The sequence below is a fragment of the Ruditapes philippinarum genome, unplaced genomic scaffold, assembly GCF_026571515.1.
Source record: "Ruditapes philippinarum isolate M1 unplaced genomic scaffold, ASM2657151v2 ctg13396_1_1_1_1, whole genome shotgun sequence".
In the NCBI taxonomy this organism is placed as follows: domain Eukaryota; kingdom Metazoa; phylum Mollusca; class Bivalvia; order Venerida; family Veneridae; genus Ruditapes; species Ruditapes philippinarum.
The window spans coordinates 1-18,391 of NW_026856930.1; the positions used below are offsets into that span (position 1 = coordinate 1).

Consider the following 18,391-nt stretch of genomic DNA (forward strand, 5'->3'; position numbering starts at 1 on the left):
TTTTAACTGCAACCATGGAAATATTTGAATACTTGAAAAAATTTGGCTTACCTATTTCATGCCAATTATAAATGGATCTTTTAACTGGCCCTTCTTGTACACTTTCCACGTGACCACATTTTCTCCCGTGTCGTCCATTGTTTCTCACGATACCCTTATTGCTGACAGCGACTGAATTAACCAATGCGACCAGTGCACAGACCAAGATCACATTCGTGCCGATCTAGAGGCGGCAGGATATGTACTGGTCCGCCATATTTATGCTGAAGATGTAATTGGTGACGCGGACGAAGGCGACAAGGAATATGATGATTATAAAAATAATGTTAAAACGACAACGGTGATGATATAACTAACAATGAAAAATTATAATTTCTTCAATTTGTTTAATGAAAATATAAAGTTTTAAAATAGTAAATAAACAATGATTCCAATTTTACTTTTAGTTTGGTTCGCCAACGTAGACTGTGTGCCATGTACGACGAATGATCAATGTAACAATTCTACATCGTGTTCTGGAGCAAACACTCCCATCTGTGAACATCCGGACCTCACCGACGTTAACGAGAATGGTGGATTGTGCACATGCAGTGTTGGATGTATGTAATGGTTTAAACACAGATTGTAAAATAGTAAATAATGGAAAGTGAGCTCCTAAATTCCCCAATTTCCTAATTTAAATGGCTCAATTTGGTTTGTAAAAAAGACTTCAATTGGAATACCCTTAACTCTCAATACTTTAAGATTAACCTTCGTTTATGATTACTCATTCTAAATGTATGTTATGTTTATAATTGGATCTATGAATAAACGTTTTCACGATGTCTTTGAAAGTTTATGTCAAAATATTATGACATAATATTATGTCAAACATACTAGCATATTAAGCCTCATTCGCATTCGGAACATCTCGGCTCTAAAACAAAGTAACCTCGGACTTAATACGTATTTGAAAGTAATGTAGTTATACCCCGTGGTTATAGATGGAAACAAAAAAGGTGTACTCTTTGATAATGTATAACGAAAGTAAATATTTGACATAATGTCTATTATAGAAAAATTATGATTGAACGTTTGACTGACAATCATAATCAAGCGTTTCAACAACAATAGCATTAAATATATATACAAGTTTGCTTCTTTAAAAAGATGCGAGAGGTCTTTTTTGCAGTTGTGGAAGATTTGTTTAATTCGAAAATATTAGGAGATTTTTTTTGCATAAAAGGCACAATGCATGTTTATAATTCACAATGATTTAACAAAATATAATTTATAATATATATTAAGTATAGTATTATAATGAAAGTTTGTTTTACACTTTATTTTTAAATGTTTTAAAAGATTATATGCCGGAGAAATGCACATTCTTGGTGCATTAGGAATATTTTTTCTACAAAGGAAACAATTTATGTAATCACACTAAATTTAAAATAAATGAGCTATATTGAAAGTAGTATCAAAATAAAAGTTCTCGTGTAAAATTCAATTATCAAATTTTCGATTTATGTTTTTGTAAGTATATGGAACATTTCCTCTGCAACAAAGAATTTCCAAAAAGGACATAAGCATGTTAATTAGAATATGTATATAAAAAGTTAATATCATTTGATTTGATTAAACAGTAAATAAACCTGCATGCCAACAACCACAATATTTCAAGAAAATCAAACTTGAGAAAAAATTGTGCCATTTGCACCAAAATAATCTCCGTTGCATAATTTAGTCATACCTGTTCAAAAGTTAAAAGAGCAGCAAAATTTTGGTACACGGTTCGCTCGGTCATATAAAAGTGCATGGTGATATTGTAGTTATAATGTTCACTGATTCATTTTTTCGTAACATGAAATAGTAAAACGCTTTTCATAAAACAATAATCGATTTATACAGTTTAAAGGATTAAAACGGAACGGACCATTCCTCGCAGTGTTTAGTAACGTAAATGATATTTTCCGATTTTTCTTTGTACCGATTTGTTCTCTTCGATGATAATTTTTCGTTAAAATTTAGTCGTATTTTGTAACAATTTGTTTAGGCTGGCTTTAATGTTTTAAGTCTTAAAATGCAATGTATTAGCTTTAATTTGATATGCGAAAATGAATGCCGCCAACAATCATTCTGAACACTGTGGATAGTTCCGATGACCTCTCGAATAATGCACTGTTTACTACGAAAGACCGTTGGGAACATATCAACTTCATGAATTCCCGACTTCATCTTCCTGAATCCATACGGAATTTGCGAATTCACGATTTCAGCTTCATGAATTCACTATTTCAACTTCAAAGAATTCATTATTTCAACTAAGTGAAATCACGATTTCAACTATTTCAACTTCAAGAATTAAACCTCAAGAATGGATGATTTCAACATCACAAATTCACGATTTTAACTTCATGAATTCGTGAAGTTGAAATCGTGAATTCATTGAAGTTGAGTTCATGAAACTGAAAAAGTGAATTCGTGAAGTGGTAATAGTGAATTCGTGAATTTGAAATCGTGAATTCATGAAGATAAAATCAGGAATTCGTGAAGTTGAAATGTCCCTACCGGTCTTTCGTAGTTTACTGTCATATCTGTAAATTTACTAAACTTAGGTGGACTTTTAATCGCTAGATTGGTATTAATTTTGTCTTCAACTCCTATAATTAATTACTATTTGTTTACATGTGTTCGAGGTTCTTAATTAAGGGCCGAGATGATGCCATTGTGTCATTTGTTGTTAAAAGGCGAGTTTCATTGACAGATTAAGAACAGAAGACAATACTTTTTTTCATTTCCCGAATTTCTTAACATGAACACACACGACACTTCATCAAAAATGGCGATCTGACCGAAGTTACCAACTTATTAAGTAAATAAAAGATAAATACTTGGTCGCTTCACGGTTTTTCTGTAACAGAGTGTATTCACTTTCTTGGCTTCTCTGATCTTAGTATTAAATAAACAAAAACCTAAATCCGAATGTTTCCAGGCTATATTTTTTACACAAGTATGTTGATACCTAAATGTATTTCATTATTTATAGTGAACGAATCGTGTTTGTGTTTTACAGTGTGTTACTATGTTGCTGATTGTCAAGTACCGGAAGTAGATCTTGAATGCCCGTATGACGACCGCCATTGTTATGACAACAAATGTATCTGCTCTCGATTTCCAGTGTTTCCCGGAAGAAAATAACATGTTCTTCTAATGTTTGTACATTAACATTCAATACAATTATTCACTCGAAATAATTTTGAAAAGGATACACAATATTCTTTGTTTGTTAATTTATTTATTCAGTAAAACAATTAAGGTTGAATTTCTTCCATATCCCTTGCTTTATTTTTCATTCTTTTCCATGATTATTGATGGAAAATTATTTTCCTTATTCCAAATGTTACAAAATAAACAGGCTTCACCTTTTTTGCATGACGGCTTATCGTAAAATTGAATATTCGATTATGAAAATGAAGACGATAAATAACAATGAAACTTTTACCAGTGCATTGTCTTGGGCACGTGTTACAATGGTAATGCAAAAGCAGAACAAACGAGCGACTACCTATATAATATAATTAATTCATTTACTAAAAAACGAAAGGAAACTTAAAATTCAAGGTGACCATTTTATCTATGAACAATCCTCGTACATGTTATGCACTGTATTTAAATAGACTGGCAATATCTTGCAGTTGTAGAGAGAATGCCAGCCCGCATAGCTCAATAGGTGAGAGCGCGAGACTTGTAATCTCAACATTGTGGGTTCGCAACAAAAATTACGAATCAGTCTTTCGGATGAGACTTTAAATCGAGGTCCGGTGCATGGTGCTTAAACACTTGGCACGCTAAGCTTCTGGAATTGGGGCATCTTTCTGTGTCTGCCAACAAATCCAAACTGATTAACATCTTTCTGGAGGACTTGCCCATATGGGCAACCGGTGGCGAGTATAAATAAACTCAAATACACACACACACGCAGTTGTAGGGCTTGAAAACCCATCATTGAACTTATGTATACATGTACCGTCAAATTCACAGGTGTTCGAGGTGTTGATTGGTCACTACTTAAAGGGACTCCACTGAGGTTCAAAAGTCCAAAACATAACATTTGAATTTCTTACATAAATGAGCTGGGTCACCTTAAACAGAAAAATATGCCAATATAGTTAAGAAATATACTTTGAAATAAATTGAAAATCGTATGTTTATGCTTTTCTTATCCCAATTTGAGTAAAAAGCGTTTAAACGCTTTTCATTTTGGGTCATTTTCTTACAATTTGAATAATTGTTCCGGAAAAACGAAGTGCGCGAATGATCTGAAATTTTGCACTAAGATTAGTGGTCAAAACCTTCATCAAATGGTACATTTATCTGGAAAAAATATTTTCAGTCCCATCATGTAAAAAACCCCAAATTGGAGTCCCTTTAAAACAAGTTAAAAATTATATATATATATATATATATATATATATATATATATATATATATATATATATATATATATATATATATATATATATATATATATATATATATATATATATATTACTGAACAATAGCCTATAATACTTTCAATAGTGGCAACCATGGATGATATTACTAACAGGTGTTATTGTTTTTTCTTTCTTTTTCTTTCTTTTTTTTTTTTTTTTGGATCTTTTTTGTTGTTGTTTTTGCCTCATGTGCCCCTCCATGCATTATGTCAAACACGAACGGGCACCTGAGAACAACCAACGACGTTTTATAGTAAATGCTAGAACAGAATGCCCTGACAAAAAACAACAACAACAAAAACACACTTTCAAATTTCAATTTTAAAACTCCATTACATCACGGCTACAAGATTCAAAAGATACTTACTTTGCCGCTGATAATATTTCGTTCCTTCCAATGTCGGGGCTAAATATTTGTCTGAGAATTGCATTGTACATCCAAAACATTTGTTGTCGGCCAGGACGAACACACCGTAACAGGAGGAAGTATTAGAACATTTCGCAGCACACAGCGCAATCCCTCCGTCGGCATAGCTAAACAAGGTTTTATCTGCGGGACAATTTAGCCCACCAAAATCCGATAGCTCAATATATTTGTTGAATTTATTGTCCACCAAGGCAGAATTAATATTTTCAGCTAAAAAATAAAAAAAGAACTGAAACAATAGAACCGCGCTGGTAGACATTTTTTTCTGTTATGCGACAATTTTTTTTCCAGCACTAATGACTGTTTTACGCATGCGCGCTTATTAATTAAACATTTTTCAAATATTATATATCTCTGAGTAGGGTGCACACATATTGATTCTTAAAACGTCGTATTTCGTTTTCAAGTGTACTTTGTAATATTCATTTGATATTTAAGATATATTTACGTGCCAAAGCTATATACTTAGAAATTTTGTTTTGGTTCTAGAGGGGAGATATTGCACATACAAAACAGCACACTATCTCATCGTTAAGTAAAATAAGTTGGCCTTGTGTCCTTAAGACATAGAATTGATGATGTTGATAATAATAATAATTACTATTTTTATAAGTAAATTTACTTGCAGTCAAGTTAAGTATAGTGTTTATTAGTAATCATTTACAAAATGAAATGTATTTTTTATAAACCGATATACTAGACTGATTGATAGTTTGCTGATTTATTAATGTAAATATATCACGATTCATTAGAAAATTTGAAATTACATTAATCAATATGGAATAAGAACCTTGACGAGAACTCGTGATGCTTGCTTGCCCTAGCAATAATCAGTTGAAAATCATATCAGCCGTGCCATGACAAAACCAACATAGTGCGTTTGCGACCAGCATTGATCCAGACCAGCCTGCGCATCCGCGCATGCAGGCTGATCAGAATCCATGCTGTTCGCTTACAAACCCTATTACAAGTAGAGAAACTGATAGCGAACAGCATGGATCCTGATCAGACTGCGCGGGCTGGTCTGGATCCATGCTGGTCGCAAACCCACTATGTTGGTTTTGTCATGACACGGCTCATATTTGTCAACATAATTACATGTAGATCTAACAGTTTTAAAGACACATTATGCCTCAGAATCGAATTAACTTTTACTACTTAAAAAGGGCAAAAACAAGTACCGGTATTATAACGTTAAGATAATGCTTTTAGAGGATGTCAGATGTTTGTTACCTGAAAAAGAAGCGCTTTATTTTGAAAATATTTGTCACGAAAGTAGCAAAATGTAAAAAAAAAGCATTTTGACTTCCAAACAAAATATTAAATCACTATAACTGTACTAATTGCGAAAATTCATCAGCGGAAACAGATGGTTAAGATAATTGGCGAATAAATAATTTGTGGAAACTATAGCAGTAGATTAAATATTAAAAGCTTTGAGAAATACGTGAATATAAAAGCATGTCTCAGACATAATGAGCCTTTAAAGTCATGCTTTGCCAATTTCAATGTTCTGAATAATTTTTAAAAAAAAAATTGTTTGGAAACAAGATATTTAAAATTCATAATAAATTCATGACGTTAAAACATATCGTTTCACAGATGAAAGTTCCTTTGAATCAATGACATGTCGTTTCGCATTGTTAATAATGACAGAGAGACAGAATCAATACAAAACTTTTTGCTATCTATTAAATTACCTATTATCCAACTGGTTTATTTTCAGTATCTCTTTATCCTACGGCCCCATTTATCAAATGATTGTTATTAAAAATGGACGTTTTGTTTTAAAACTTGATAAAACGTCAATAGCAACGATCAGCTCCAGTAATACATGATACCATTATAAACACTACGGTATACCGTACCCCGGATATTGCTCGATATTACGAGGACTTTCATCCCATTTCGCGACTTTGAACGGGGAACGAAGGTAAGTTCAGCGACGATATTTTCCAAATTAATGGCTATTTCATTTATCTCAACGGGTTTTATATATCTAGAGGTATTTTTGTAGCTCTTAAAGACGTAAAAGTATTACAGGTGTCTGTAAAATTGATTAAACTACCCCTAACCGATCCGCTGCTCACTGGAAAATACTGACCGCGATAAGTGTAAAATTGTTAGAAATTATTATATTACCAGTATAAAAAAATTGAATCGAGCATTTTTTTTTATTCACAATCCAAGTATGCTTTGTCAAATTTCAGGCAAAAAGTGTGAAAGTACAAAAAGATACATGCCAAAAAAGATACAAGAAAGTGTACCGAGTATTGATTTTAAGTGTACAGAGTATTGCAAAATAGCCCAACTTTAGTGTACAGAGTATTGCAAAACAGAATTAGCACATTAGTATGGAAAATCGATTTTTTTGTCTAATTTTCACGACTGTTTATCGATTCCATTTCATTTTGCTGATAATGTACTGTTTATATGATATTTATTCAAATATCCAGATTCAACAATGCATTTTCAGTGAATACAGAGATTTAATTTTCCCATTTGATTGAAAATCACACTATGGATGAAATAAAATGTGAGCAGGGTCGGGAGCAGGGTAGAACCATCAAAATTGACGATAAAAATCTTTAAATACATGTCTCAAGTAACTGTGATCAAAGAGACCCATCTCTGAAAAGAAGGAGAAGAAAAACATATTTAGATGACATTTATAATAGATTTTTACAGGGCAAGTTAACCTTTTACTGCATGAGCATATTGCGAAAAAGAAAGCCTGTTTTAATTGATTTAAGCCTATTGTTACAAGTTCAAACTGCTATGAAACTATAAAAAAAGTTTCAATACTTATCAAACTGGGCAAACATGTTGGCTGGACCATAGCCTGTGGAATAGCATGCTCAATTTTAAATTTCCGGTTACCATGGCAACGGGGGACGTCTCAAAATTGTCCAAAAATCTCTATTTTGCGTTGTTTTTCCCAATCAAAACTGATTTCAAGGTGCAGCAACTTCTCAATTGATTGAGATAAAGTCTAAGATTTTCGGCGTTGATTACACGGTACGTTTAAATCGACCTGAGGCCATTTTAGCCCCCCCCCCCCACACAAGTCCGAAATCTTTTCGGCGATTTTCGGCTACTGCCCCACTTCAAACCCCCAAACAGAAGGGGGCATCCCCCCTGTGACACCCCCTTGATGTACCTTTTTAATGGGGGGGGGGGGGTGCCGAAAAAGTGATCACTCTTTTGAACAACATTTCTCAAACTCAAAATTTCTAGATAGCGCACGTTTTAAACTATTTGAGGCCTCAAAAGGGGTTGGTTGTAAAGCCTTCAAGGCACGCCTTTATGACGTAAAAAGGTTATAAGGAACATAAACCTTTTATTGCATCTGCTGCACTTTATCATAATCTTATCAAAATCCATTTTTCGGTTTTTGAGCTGTAACCGCTCGACAGTCATACGGTAACTCATTGCTAATGACGCAACAAATTTCACGTGCAGACGGTCTGACGTTGCTAGAGTGTATGTACAAATGACCGAAAGTTACCTTTATATGGATTTTTGGCATAGTAGGAAGTCGGTTGATATTTGATATAGACATTCTTGCTCAATACCGTCTAATATTTACAATCTTGAGGCAGCATTAATGCACTTTGGATGCATTTCTTTTACTATTTAAAGAAAGATATGCAATAATTATTAACAAATTCTGGAAAGGTTGATCCTTCGATAGCAACGAGAACTTTTTAAACACAGAAAATTGCTGAGTTCGTTCGACTGAGATTTTTCATGAGCAGGAATGAAAATCTGGATTATTCGCAGATGTTTTCAGTAAAGTACCTCCGAACTCTGCATATTCTGCACATATAGTGTAAATAAGTACGAGGGTTGTCCAAAAAATTCGTGCACTGCAGTTATTGTCGTGAGAGTTATTAATAAAAACAAATGAATTATATATCACTTGAAAGAGAAATTTGTCTCAAATAAGAAAACAAAAGAAAAAGCCGAGTAACCGGCGTGTCGTGTGAAAGAATGGTCATTTAGTTACCTTAGTAACGTAATACCGGCGCAAGACAAAAAAATGGGTTAGTTCATTACTGTAATTGTATTGTTTCTTGCTTGTAAATATAAAGTGGTATTTGCTTTTTATGTTATAATTTGTTTTACTGTCAATAGAGGAATGATTGATGAAACGTATTGTGCAGTTTTTATTGTTTTTATGCAACGTACATGTAGCATATTCCACCAGTGCAGGAATATATTGGACAACCCTCGTCACATGCGCCGGCATTACGGACGGACGTCTGCCTGACTGGTTGTCATCGTCTACCGACTCTCTTTCTCTTCCACAGAGTGTTTGTGCCATTTAAAAACCAGCCTTGGTGACACTGAACTTGTCCCGCTTGCCCTTTTAAGTTCTTTGTAGGTATCTGTTGGTGATTTTACCAATATTTGCACCAAATTTAATGATCGTCCGTATTTCCAGACGTTTAGCGACTGACATTTTCACGTAATTACAGTATTAATGACCGCATACGACTGTTACAATAGGGCAAATGACGCCATATTTTCTAGTGACGTAAGGAATACGTACACACACTTTTCCCTGAATTTTAACGTTAATATGAAGTGTTTAAAAAATACTGTGATGCATCAAAGTAATGAACTAACCCAATTTTTTGTCGTGCGCCGGTATTACGTTACCAAGGTAACTGTATGACCATTCGTTTTCAGAACATGCCGGTAACATGTTTTTTTCTTTTGTTTTCTTATTTAAGATATATCTCCCCTTCAAGTGATATATAATTAATGTTTTTCTATCAATAACTCTCACGACAATAACTGCAGTGCACGAATTTTTTGGACAACCCTCGTATACACAATAAGGAATATTTAAAATTAAATGTAGTAAATACTCTGTTTTTACTGCTTGCATTTACTCTATATTGATTACCAATACTCGTTACACTAAAAAGCAATACTCGTGACACCGGCGAACAACTCCAACGCAATACTCAGTACACTGACATGTGTATTTATTCTCAAAATGCACTGTCATCTGATGTTCTATTGTTGATTGAACATTTACAACATAAACATTATCATCATTATCACATTTCACTCGATTCAAGTTTTTCTTTTACGGAAGTATTTGCACAAAAACATCAAATTTGACAGATCCGAGCTCATTTATCACGTGAGCAAAGAGACGAATTTGACCTCCTAACTACATTTCAAAGCTATTTCTCAACATTTTTGGGTTTTCAGCAACTAGAGAAATAATTGAAGTATTTGTTTTTCTATAAATTTTATATCAAACCAATTCAAAATGACTAAATATCGTCACTGAACTTGCCTTCTTTCCTGGTTCAAAGTCGCGAAATGGGATGAAAGTCCTCATTATATCGAGCAATATCCGGGGTACGGTATACCGCAGTGATAAAGTGTCGTATTTAGAGTTGACAAGTGCCAAGGGATCTAAATGTTATATATGCAAGTTTGATAAAAAAACGTTCGTTCGTTGTTAAGTTTGTTAAATATGACATACATCAATACAAATAAGTTCTTTACTGGTTTCTAACACGTCTAGTTATCACTGTTCTTGGAGTCCTATCATACACAGTTTTGACTTGCTATACAGGGTGTTTGTACGTGAGTGCGCACTTGTATTTCAGAAACTGGATTTACATGGTTAAGTCACTGTAATGACGCCCCTATCTATTCAGTTTATGCTATCATTTTTCTTAATGCTGAGCTCAAATCCATTCTGAAAATTCATATACCATTATTTCTTTAAATGAGGTTTGATATGTCTTTGCCAGGGATCAGACCAACAACCTCATACATAATGAACCATTTAATACATGTACGAACAGAATGTACATAAATGTCAAACTGATAAACAGTCTACCTTATTGGGTAGTAAGAATAAGTAACCATCATGTAACTCACAGGGAAACCGACTAATGTAATTGTAGGTGTAAATGGATGAGAAAAACAAAACTAATACAGAAACCACTTGGAAATTGTTAAATAGCAAAGAAACACAAATTTAACATTCCTGAATTGAAAATAAATATAAACATAACTAACAACATGGAACTGTTTCGGCATACAATATCAATTACCTTGACCTCTAAACCCCCAAAACAAGATTTTGGTTGGAAACTGTTTTGGCATATAATGTCAATGTGACCTTTACCTCCAAAAACAATACACCTATGAAGTTTGAAGGGCAATGGCTCATGAGTTGTTGGTCGGACTCGTTCCTTGCACACAAGGTCAATGTGACCTTGACCTTGCACCCCAAGGGGTTCATCTACGACCCATACTCCTTGAAAGTTTGAATTCAAAGTGCCCACGAGTGATCGAATAATTTGTCGGAAACTATTTCGGCAAATAAGGTCAATGTGGCCTTGACATTTGTGACCTGGAACGAAATATTAATATAAGTCATGAACTGGTCAAGCCAATGCATCTTTGAAGTTTAAAGGCCCATTTACTGTCAAAATATTGGTTGGAAACTGATATGGCATACAAAGTCAATGTGGCCATAACCCTTTAAAAAGCCCTTGACCCCAAAACCAATAGGGGTCATGTTCTTCCCAAGATCACTGCACCAATGAGGTTTGAGGGCCATTTGTTGGAAACTAATTTAGTAAACCAGGTTACTGTGACCTTGACCTTTAAGTCCTTGACCCCAAAAATCAATAGCAGTCGTCTTCTTTCCAAGCGCAAAGTACTCATGAAGTTTTGTCTCAAGTTATTAAATTGGAAACAATGCGAGACAGACGGACCGACAGACGTCATGTTGCTAAACAATATGTTTCTTCTTCTTTGAAAGAGGGGGGAGAGACTTATGTACAAAACATAAAATTAAAAGAAAAGATATGCATACGTTTTTATATCTTTTAATTTTTCAATCATTGCACTATGTTGAAACAGCACTACCATTGCTTCTATTATTATAATAAATAATTACAAGACAAATATGTCAACAACTAAAATCAATGATTTAAATTAATACTATAGAAATTAATACAAATAATCAACAGTGATCCAAGACGAACAGCAACTTTTTTGGTTAGTACTAATAATGTATCCCAAATACTTGCACAAATAAAAGAATGATCTGAAAAAATGACATGGTTCAATTATTTCAACAACAAATTTACAATGTAAACTACATGTACCTTATTCTTCAGCCTTAGAAAAAGAAAGGACCATTTTAAATGAATCTATATAAAACAACAGACTGTACTTTAGTATATGGTACTTTAACAATATAATTCATAATTGTATGAAAAACCCTAATTAGCATGCTCGTCAAATAGAAAATTAGAATTATATTAGTATTGTACCTTCAAACCCACTAGATGAAGAACAGAAATTAAATTTACATAACATGATCAACATTTAAACATTTTCATGATTATCAGCAGTATTTTTTTTTTTTTTTTTTTGGTTTTCGGTTTTGTTGTTGTTTCACTATCAAGGTCATGTGATGGCTTCCCAGGTCTAGCGATGGAGAAAAACCCCAGGCCCTGTGTTCACTAGTAAAAAAAAAGATCAAGATCATATGATCCAAATTATGTTTGCTTTGCTGTATAAACTAGAAATGTGTCCATAGGACACGGATGCCCCCACACGCCACTGTTCTGTCAATCTTATGACTCTAGGTCAAATATTTTTTGGACTACATGTGCCACAAGTTGAAAACTAAAAATCAACAAATGACCATAATTTGTTAAAGTTGGTCGCAGCAAAATTTCCTTCCTTTACTACCATCTACACATTAAGGTTGTTAATCCCTGGAAGTTTAAGCAAAATCTGCCATCCGGTTTAAGAGGAGTTGCGTTCACAAAATTTCTACATAGTATATAATGAAAAAATCAACAAAGGGCCATAATTCTGTTAAATTTGGTTGCAGCAAAAATTCCTTCCTTTACTGCCATCTACACATTAAGGTTGTTCATCCCTGGAAGTTTAAGCAAAATCTGCCATCCGGTTTAAGAGGAGTTGCATTCACAAAATTTCTACATAGTAGATAGTGAAAAAATCAACAAAGGGCAATAATTCTGTAAAATTTGGTCGCAGCAAAAATTCCTTCCTTTACTACCATCTACACATTAAGGTTGTTAATCCCTGGAAGTTTAAGCAAAATCTGCCATTCGGTTTAAGAGGAGTTGCGTTCACAAAATTTCTACATAGTATATAGTGAAAAAATCAACAAAGGGCCATAATTCTGTTAAATGTGGTCGCAGCAAAAATTCCTTCCTTTACTTTCATCTACATATAAAGGTTGTTCATCCCTGTAAGTTTAAGCAAAATCTGCCATCCGGTTTAAGAGGAGTTGCATTCACAAAATTTCTACATAGTATATAGTGAAAACATCAACAAAGGGCCATAATTCTGTTAAATTTGGTCGCAGCGAAAATTCCTTCCTTTACTACCATCTACACATTAAGGTTGTTCATCCCTGTAAGTTTTAGCAAAATCTGCCATCCGGTTTAAGAGGAGTTGCGTTCACAAGATTTCGGGACGTACGGACGGACGGATGGACTGACTGACGGACGGACGGACAAGTGCAACGCTATATGCTCCCACATTGTGGGGGCATAACAAGATTGCATTTGTGTAAAATGCTATGCCACCGCATTAATACAACACTTTATAGTAATGTAGGAACATAATCTTTTTGTTTCTATACAATTGAAGATTGCAATAATGCATAAATCATTGACCTATCTAATTCTTTTTATCAGATTAATGGTTAAATCTATTGTTATTCAAATAAAAGACTAGAGCAGAAATCTACCAATGCAGAGTATAGTGAATTTGATGGTGACGGTCATATTTCACATAACCAAAATTACCATGACAGTACATCAAAGGACAACACAGTAAGACACTTTGTCAAAATCAAGGCCAGGTGATATCAAATTTCATTTTACATCTTAATCTGTACACATGGTTCAAATTTCATAGCTGCATATCATCAAAATCTAGGTCACCTGATATCAAAGTTCAATTTTACAACTAAAACTGTGCACATAGTCCGAAGATTATGGCTGTTCATCAAAGTACAAGAAAGTAGGTCACTGACCCCTTGGGCAAGGCAAATATTTGTCTTAAGGGTTAAATTCAAACAATCTTGATACAGGTCCACCAAACAATATTTCATGTCAAATATTTAAGCTGTAGCTTTCTGCAATTCAGAAAACATTTGTTTTTGTTCCTGTACATAATGAAAATCAATGGCCCCGGCCAATTTTGATACCAGAGGCAAAATTTTAACAACTTTGGTAGTGGACCTATGGATGATATTATAAAGCAAAACTCAAAGCTCTAAACCTTGTTCCTGCAGACGAGAAGATGTTTTAAATTTTTTTCTATATGTACATTGTGAAAATCAATGACCCCCGGGGAGGGACCAATTTTGACAGCAGGGCTATAATTTGAACAATCTTGAACAGAGATTCACTTAACAAAGTCTCATGCAAAATATCTAACCTCTAGCCTTTGTCAATTTAGAGAAGATATTTTTTTAAGTTTTTACTATATACATATAAGGAACACCTATGACCACCGGATCGGGGCACACTTTGAGGCGAAAGTCGAACAACTTTGGTAGAGTACTTATAGATGATATCATATACCAAATAACAAAGCTCTAAGCCTTGTACCATCATACAAGAAGGTATTTTGAGTTTTTACTATATTTACATATAGTGAAAACCAATGACCTCCGGGCCGGGGTCAATTTAAACCGGTTACCCCCAGGGCTATAATTTGAACAACCTTGGTAGAGGTCTTCCAGACAATGCCTTATGCGAAATATCTATGCTCTAGGCCTTGTGAGTTTTTACAAGAAGATTTTTTAAATATATTCTCATAATTCCTTTTGGTTGCCATGGCAACCAGATTTCTCCATGGAATAAAATTCTTTGAACAACTTTGAAAGCCCTTCACCCAAGGATCAATCATTCCAAGTTTGGTTGAAATTGGACCAGTGGTTTTTCACAAGAAGTTTTTTTTAAGTTCACTATATAATCTATATAACACACAAACATGCACACATACATACAAACAGACATAACTCTGACAAAATCATTGATCTGGAAAATGCTGATGATCTGCAAAACTAGACTTGATACTGATCATTTCTGTAAAACTTTGATAAAGTTGCTTCAGAAGCTTTTGAGTAGAAGTCTGGACAAGTAATTTTGATGGACATAAAGACAAACAGATGGACAAACAAACAGATGGACAGAAATACAATGGATAAGTGATCCCTATCTATCATGACTACTTTGAATCATGTGATTACTACTGTGTAGCAGGCAATGCAAAATCAATAACTTGAAAAAGGGTTGGTTTTTAATGTGTTTTTTTTTCAAAGGGCAAGATTTTGTCAAAAATCATTCATCCAGAAAAACTGGTAAATATGCATAAGTGCTTTAAATACTGATCAGTCCTTTAACATTTCATTTAAAAGGCTTAAGTAGTAAGACAAGTAGTCCGGACAAACTCTAAAAAAATAAAATTCATTAAAGGACCATCATTCTAACAAAACCATTGAACTAGAAAATGCCAATGATATGCACAAATAGATTAGACATGATGCTGATCATTCATGTAAAGTTCAAATGAAATTGCACCTGTAGTTTATTAGGAGTAGTCCGGAAAGTTTTGTGACAGACAGACTACTAGGCTTGCATATCTTTAAGAACAAAACGATACAATACCAATACTTTTGAAACGATACGGTATTTTATTGACACCGATACCCGATATTTTAAAGCGTTATTCATCATGTAATCATTATTTCTATAGCAATTTTATTTTGATCTGTTTTATTAATAGATGAAAGCAATTTTCAAGCGTCTTTGTAATGTTAATAATATTCCATATCTATTTAACATGTATTAAAATAAAATTGAGAAAATGAAAATGTTATTGGTTATGAAATAAAATATGTCTGAGACCTTCACATCAACGATATCATAAAAATTATCAGAAAATCATGACCGGAGAACGCTTTGTTCTAGAGCTCACCATGATGATGAGATAAGCAACGACATGTATATTATAAAAGATACTTCAATGCAATTGTAGAAATGTTTTACAGCAAAACATGTAACTATATTTTTTAAGAATGATAAATCATAAAGTGATCTAAAAATGCCGTATCAAGTATTTGAATTAATGTAGAATGATACGAAAATGGCTGCTATCGCAAGTACTCGCTAGTGATCTCCCTTGACTTTGATTTCGGATCACAGTCATTTCGCATTCATTTTATGATATTATTGACGCAAATAATTGTTGATTTTATTTGATTCCCTTTGCAATTTTGTATTTTTTCTTTGTTTTTTATGTTGAAAATACCGTTAAAAATACTGGTAATTTTTGAAACGGTAATTACCGGTAAAATATGAAATGGTTTTCGGTACGGTCTAAGTACCGGTTATCTGTATACAACACTACAGACACCCTATATATATAGCCACTATTCCCTATGAGGCGACACAAAATATATCTACCCACAACTGATCATTCCACATGGCTATCACGTCTGCAGAAAATGACTGTGAACTAACATAATAAAGATTTATTGGTCCGTTTCCAAATGTTCAATTTAGAAATATCATGTATTTTATTTATAATTTTCAATATCAAGTAGAAAACCATAGTTTCACAACCCATTTACACCACAGACCCATGGACCTGTGAGTTTAAATGTATGAAAATATGACAAAAATCTGTAGCTGCCTTCCTTTAAGTATAAATATGAAAAAAATATAACAACAACCTCTTCAAAAACCAATGTTTGTGCATTCTTGCCAAGTCTTTATATGCCTATATACTTGCATAATTATAATTTTATTTTATCAATTACCCGATATACACGCCTTTTAACGCCTATTTCACCCCCATTTGTTGTCTCAAATAGTGAAAAAATGCCTTATTTAAGGCCCCACACTTTTTTGTTTGCGAAATGATGCTTAAAAAAGTGACCACTTTTTCGGTGCCGCCCCCCCCCCCCCGCAATCCAAAAGATACATCAGGGGGTTGCCAGAAGGGGGATGTGCTCCTTTCTGTTTGGGGGGTTTGAAGGGGGGCGTAGTCCCCCTCAACGCCAAGAAAATTTTTGGACTTGTGAGAGGCTAAAAATGACCCCAGGTCAATCATAAGGTAACGTGTAACCTACACTTAAAAGCCTTTGACTCTATGTCAATCAATGGAGAAGTTGCAGCACTTTGAAATCAATTTTGATGGAAAAAATTAATGCAAAATATTGATTTTTGGCAATTTTGAGATGTCCCTCGTTGTCATGGTAACAGGAAATTTAAGACTGAGCATGTCGCTAACATTGCATATGTCCAATCAACATTTGTGCCAAGTTTGATTAGTATTGAAGCAGTTTTTATAGTTTTACAGCAATTTGAACTTGTAACGGGAGATATATATCATTTGAACTTGTAACGGGAGATATATACCTCGACTGATTTACACCAGAAAAAAATAGCATGCGAAAAAACATTAATGCTTGAAATTCATGTTGGTCAGTTGTGTTAACATTTCCAAGCTTGGTATCTTCAGAAAATAAGGGATTTTTTGGCTTACTTTTTAGCCGTTAATGGGTCATATTCCCGATTGAAAATAGTATACTATTTTTCCAATCCACAGGAAAAAATTCCCAATTGAAAGTTACAAAATAAAAATTCTATAAAAATATTAAATAAAAATTCTCAAGTCTTTGCAAATAAGGGCTTCTTCACTATAATAGTGCTTAAATCTTTGAAGATGCTATCATAGACAGTTAATGTTTGCATCCATTTAATCACTGCAAAATTTCAGTCATGCATTTTTTCCCAATTTTAAACAAAACACCAGTGAAATTCCCAATTCCATGGGTATGGGTTGTCTTCCTAAAATCCTGGAAAAAAAATTCCTGGGAAATTGAAGCATTGGTAAAAATTAAATTTTTAAAACGTTATGGAATTCTGTTTGAACTTGTTCATGTGCTAGACACTTAACCGTGTCAACTACTAATATATGCAAACAATTAACACTAGTTCTTGTTCAAAATAATGGTTTCAGTTTTTAATATTCAGGGGTGGAGAAGGGTGGTGTCTACACTCCAAGTGTCTGTGGCTTATTTTGCCATTTCTTCAAATGAAAGGAATTTACATAGCTCCAGAAAAAAGAACATGTATGTTCTTTATCATCAATAATTTAAACAAAAAAGTTATTTTTTCGGACTGGAATTTTTCATCTTGAGTCAAGTTTGGGAAGAAGTAGTCCTATAAATATGACATCGCTTTGAGATATTTTTGCTGCTGGGCAAAGCAACGTCATATATATAGATTCTATTGCTCAAACACCCATAGCACGTTCTGCCTTAAAATCAGGCAGAAGGAAAACAAACTAGGACAACGTGTATTTACATTAATTTAAACCTATTTATGAACAAAACTAAAAAATTAATACCTTTTGATAAAATAATTAAACTGTCACATCC

At 33.7% G+C, this 18,391-nt stretch overlaps 1 long non-coding RNA gene across 1 annotated transcript; it reads left to right on the forward strand.

Moving 5' to 3' along the window:
• The first annotated feature begins 447 nt into the window (after nucleotides 1-447).
• On the forward strand, nucleotides 448-3,254 carry LOC132748182 (uncharacterized). The gene is made up of 2 exons (XR_009628227.1): nucleotides 448-599; nucleotides 3,053-3,254. It is a non-coding gene; the product is annotated as an uncharacterized LOC132748182 (long non-coding RNA).
• Nucleotides 3,255-18,391: the final 15,137 nt, after the last annotated feature.